Below are 5,567 nucleotides of genomic sequence, written 5' to 3'. Positions count from 1 at the left end.
AAAGCAAAGGACTCTCACCACCTTCACTTCCATCAGACCCTGCAGGCAGAGATCTGGGAGACTGACATGAGATTTCTTCTTTTGGCTTTTGTCAGAGGTCCCAGGTTCTCTCAGCTGCAGCAGCCAGAGTGAGCAGTGTCCAGCCAGTGAAGGTCGCTTCATGGTTGCCAACTCGAGTGGAAACATTTTCCTACTACCCTTCTAGGTTCTTTGGCTGGTCTAATAATCAAATTGACCTAAGACATTAACAGGAGAAAAACAAATTTAATTGTATATGTATGGGAGTCCCATAAAAATAAGAGCCCCAAAAGGCAGCCAGGTAATTGAAGCTTATATAACATTCTGAGCTAAGGAAAGGGGTAGGGGTCTGGGGGTACAAAGGGAAAGAAGGCCATTCACAAGAAGGAAGAGATGTTTAGAAAACAAAGTTTGCCCTGTTACGCAAGTAAGTCTCTTAGGTAAAAAGTTCTCTCTGGTAATAGCTTTTTTCCTGGTACAGGCTCCCTTTCCAATGTAAATTTAAGCTGTTGAGGGGCAGGTAAAGGGCTTTTCCTGAATCTGATGTATTTTGATTATCTTTCGCTCAAAATAATCCTTATGCCAAAGAGACATCTTTTGGGGTAGAAAAATGTGTTCCCCTTTAATCCTCCTATAATAAAATACAGAGTAACAGGAATAAAAAGAGAATTTTTAAAATAAATTTATTTATTTTATTTTATTTATTTTTGGCCACATTGGGTCTTTGTTGCTGCATGCGGGCTTTCTCTAGTTGTGGTGAGTTGGGGATACTCTTCGTTGCAGTGCGCGGGTTCTCATTGCGGTGGCTTCTCTTGTGGCAGAGCACGGGCTCTAGGCATGCGGTCTTCAGTAGTTGTGGCTCGCAGGCTCTAGAGCGCAGGTTCAGTAGTTGTGGTGCACGGGCTTTGTTGCCCCGCAGCATGTGGCATCTTCCCGGACCAGGGCTTGAACCCATGTGCCCTGCATTGGCAGGTGGATTCTTAACCACTGTGCCACCAGAGAAGTCCCCAAACAGAATTTTAATAACAGGTATACCTCCTATATACATGGGAGGTACCCAGGAAAACTGAGTATCTCCCCAAAATGGCCCAAGCCACCACCTGAGATACCATCTCCAGCTAAAGACAAAGAAGATGTTTAGTGTGGGGGGGCAGTTATGGGAGGTTACCGGGCAAAGCACAGTAAATAAAGATATGTTTGTTATGCAGATTTAAGTCATTTTCCTCACTACTGATAAGAGTTTCTAGAGATTTAGAGTCATCCTTCCTTTTCTGATATAGAGGGGGAGACACCCTTACAAATGGAGATTTCCCCTTGTAAATGTCCTTTACAAAAGGGTAACTTCTACTTGGTTTTCTGAGTTTCTCCTGAGTCTGCTCTTTTTAAAAAAAATAACCAGTCTAAAATAATTCTTATGCCAAAGAGGCATATTTTGGGGTCCCAAATTTTCCTCCACTTTTGTATAATGGATGATAGAATTGAATTAATGTTAATTTTCATAAGTGTGGTAGTGGTGATATGGGTTTGTATCCTCATTACAGGCATAATGAAGTATTTAGAGGTGAAGTATAATATCCTCAGGCTAATATCAGATTGTTTGATAAAAGAGACATAGGTGTGTGTGAGTGTGTGTGTGTGTGTGTGTCTGTGTTTGGAGAGTGAGAGAGAGAGAGAAAACTGGCATTGTGGTACATTAATAGTTGATATATTTATTCATTATACTGGTCTTTCAACTTTTCTTTGAGTTTGATACTTTTCTCACAAAAATGCAAAAAATAAAATATGAATTAAAAATTTGGTTTAACTGTTTTAGACATTATCAACTGTATGTGTATTTATGTGATTTTATAGATTTTAATATTTCATCTTTTTTCCATAAATAATTGTATACCAAAAATCTATGGAACATCAATTTGAAGGAAACACTCTAAGTATGAATACCAAAAGTGTTGCGTGTAGTGAGTATCAGCTCATGTTTTTTTGTTATGTATATAGATGATTGTCAATGAATCTATCTGTGGACTCAAGGGACATTCTGATATCAGCATTCAGTTCTCTCCTTGAGTCCATAGAATAAATGTACAAAAATCATAGTTGACTATGAAAGAGAGTTTGACTTAGAATAGATTTTCAAGAAAGGTTCACAGTATTTTTAAAGAACAGTAGTAAAATTCATGCTAGAGTAGATTAATGTCTGTGAATTTGGATTTTTTTTTCAAGTCTTGAGATATTTCTCTCCAATTAATTTCACGGAATTATTGTATAATGTGTCACCCAAGTAGAACTAACTATAACATATGGATGTTCATACATTATTTCAATTCTGTTTTGTTCTTTTTATACTATGCAATCTCATTATGAGGACACTGCATAATGATAGGTTTTACTCAATCTCACGGTAAGCTTAATATTCTCTTTTCATATTGTGTGCAATATTGCGGTGTGGGGGGGAATACAGATTACTTTTAGAAATCATAACCAAATCGGGTATATAGAATGGATTGAAATGGGAATTAAATGATCTGGTTAAAAGTATTCTAGCAAGACCTAGTAACTGGAAAGAAAATATTTTTAATAAAAACGATGATTTTGTAGTTTCATTTTCATTGCTAAAGCATATATTTCACATTTTTATGTTCAAAAAGGTAAAATTTCCATTATTCTTTCTTTCACCTTCCACACTTGAGAAACCTATTTTTCTGTACCTGCGAGTGTCCTACTTTATAATAGTAATGCAAGTGCAATTCTGATAGCATTTATGCTATCATAAAAATTGGCCTTCTACTCTCACCTCTCTTAAAAATTATACTCTTAGATTAATAGATTACCTTCGCATGCTAGATATGTAATAGTCTCCCACCAAAGTTATATATAATTGTGCACCAGTAAGTACTTTAGTCATAAAAGCTTTGGTTCCACCAGTGTTATATGATGTCACTTTCTCTACAGAAACTTTTATTTGCAAAAATAGGTCTACAGGATTCACGTCAGAATCATATTTAGAAAATTCCTGTCTACAATTTTCTGTAGTCTAGCAGTTTTCTGGAAAGACATCTAACAAAGCAATTTTTACCTAATATACTGATGCTAGTTAATTGTTTCTTTTGTTTTTAATGTTCTTTAAGATAGCTTTCTAATTATGGTACATATTTTCACATTTACTAATGTTGAGGTACTCTGTAGCACATAACAGAGTTTATTATAGTGGTTCACTTCTTGGAAGACAATTGTGCTATTTTGTGAGGAGTTTATGTTTATGATAATGGCTTTAGTTTGCAAAGCTCATTCATGTGAATTATTCATGTCAACACATGTTTAATGTGTACTTACTATGTTCCATATACAAGGTTAGGTACTAGAGATAAAAGGAAAAGGAGGAAGAGAGAAGGACTGGCCCAAGGAGGAGGAGAAAGCATGATCTAAGACTCAGGACTTAGTAAAGGACATTGATCCATTACAGATTTTTTTTAACTTTTACTGTTTACAACTATTTAAACTTAATAAAACAGCACAGAATCACTAGTATATCCAAAGCTCAGAGTCAAGATGTGATTTTTCCCTATTTGATTGGTACCTTGTTTTAGAATAAAATATTAGTGATACACATGAGAGCTCTCAAGGTCCATGGCATTTTCCTTGCTGCTTAGTTCCACACTGTCTAAAGTTTGACTATACTCTAGCATCCATATTTTTGTAAATCAAGAATTTGTTTATAGTTAGAAATCCTATTCTACTCTTTTATATTTTGAACTTGCATAAATAATATATTTCCTTTTGTAACTTGCATTTTTCATTCAATGTTATGTTTTTCCCCTCAACAGATTTGGAGTTTATCTATTCTAATTCTAGATTTTTAGTAATTAAAGGTCTAACATTCCTACTTGAGTGATCACAGTCTTATATTTAATAGCTCTAACCCTTACAGAAAACAAAATTGATGAGTTTCAAAGCATTGGTTCTGATTGTATTTTATATCATCTCCATGTAATTATCATCTCTATTTTAATTGTACTTATTTATTATTATTATTATTTTAGTTTCTAATTTCTTTTTTTAATATCTATATTGGAGTATAATTGCTTTACAATGGTGTGTTAATTTCTGCTTTATAACAAAGTGAATCAGTTATACATATACATATGTTCCCATATCTCTTCCCTCTTGCATCTCCCTCCCTCCCACCCTCCCTATCCCACCCCTCTAGGTGGTCACAAACCACCTAGCTGATCTCCCTGTGCTATGCGGCTACTTCCCACTAGCTATCTATGTTACGTTTGGTAGTGTATATATGTCCATGCCACTCTCTCACTTTGTCACAGCTTACCCTTCCCCCTCCCAATATCCTCAAGTCCATGCTCTAGTAGGTCTGTGTCTTTATTCCCATCTTACCACTAGTTTCTTCATGACCTTTCTTTTTTTCTTAGATTCCATATATATGTGTTAGCATACGGTATTTGTTTTTCTCTTTCTGACTTACTTCACTCTGTATGACAGACTCTAGGTCCATCCACCTCACTACAAATAACTCAATTTCGTTTATTTTTATGGCTGAGTCATATTCCCTTCAATTGCACTTTATTTTTGACTTGGCCCCCAAATTAGTCACACAATTACAGAGTGTTTAACAGTTAAACTTCTTGGATTTATCTACATGTATATCACTTTCTTTGCTCAGTTTGTTCTTTAATCCCACTTCTTCACGGTGAGTTTAATTCCCTTCAGTAAGAAACCTATTCCTTGGAAGTTTTAGTATTGAAGATCTATAGGTAGAAATTTCTGTCTTTGTCTGAAAATGTCATCTCTTTCATTTTTTTTTTTTTTTTTTTTTTTTTAATTTTTTTTTTTTTTTTTTTTGCGGTATGCGGGCCTCTCACTGTTGTGGCCTCCCCCGTTGCGGAGCACAGGCTCCGGACGCGCAGGCTCAGCGGCCATGGCTCACGGGCCCAGCCGCTCCGCGGCATATGGGATCCTCCCAGACCGGGGCACGAACCCGTATCCCCTGCATCGGCAGGCGGACTCTCAACCACTTGCGCCACCAGGGAGGCCCTCTTTCATTTTTTAATATGGTTAGTTAAATGTTCTATTCTAGGTTAAGAGTGATTTTTCCATTAGTACTTTAAGGATAGTGCTTTCAGTTATCTTCTGGCATCTATTGTTACTGATGAGAAGATTGCTACTAGTCTCATTGTTCTTTTTATTTGATATTCGTTCTTTCTTCCAAGTTGCTTTGTAGACTTTCCTCTTTGCCATTATGTGATGTGGTTTACCAGCTGTTTTTTAGCCTTGGTTCCCCAGAAAGCAGAGCCTCAGGCCAAGAGTTTATGTGCTATTATTTAATTAGAGAGTACAATGCAAGTGAACCGGATTGCAGGGCAAAAGCAGTGAAGCAGGGAAGGATGGCAATTCAATATGAGAATGCATGATCAAGCTGGGATTTGACCTCAGGAAGTTCTGTAAACTGGATCTCAAAATTATGGGGAGGGAATGTGAAGAAAGGAGAAAGAATTCATCCATGGGTTTAGCCTGTGGGAGAACTGAAAGGGTTGCTT

Source organism: Mesoplodon densirostris, chromosome 6 (genome assembly GCF_025265405.1).
Source record: "Mesoplodon densirostris isolate mMesDen1 chromosome 6, mMesDen1 primary haplotype, whole genome shotgun sequence".
In the NCBI taxonomy this organism is placed as follows: Eukaryota; Metazoa; Chordata; class Mammalia; order Artiodactyla; family Ziphiidae; genus Mesoplodon; species Mesoplodon densirostris.
Note: the sequence above shows the minus strand (reverse complement) of the source record.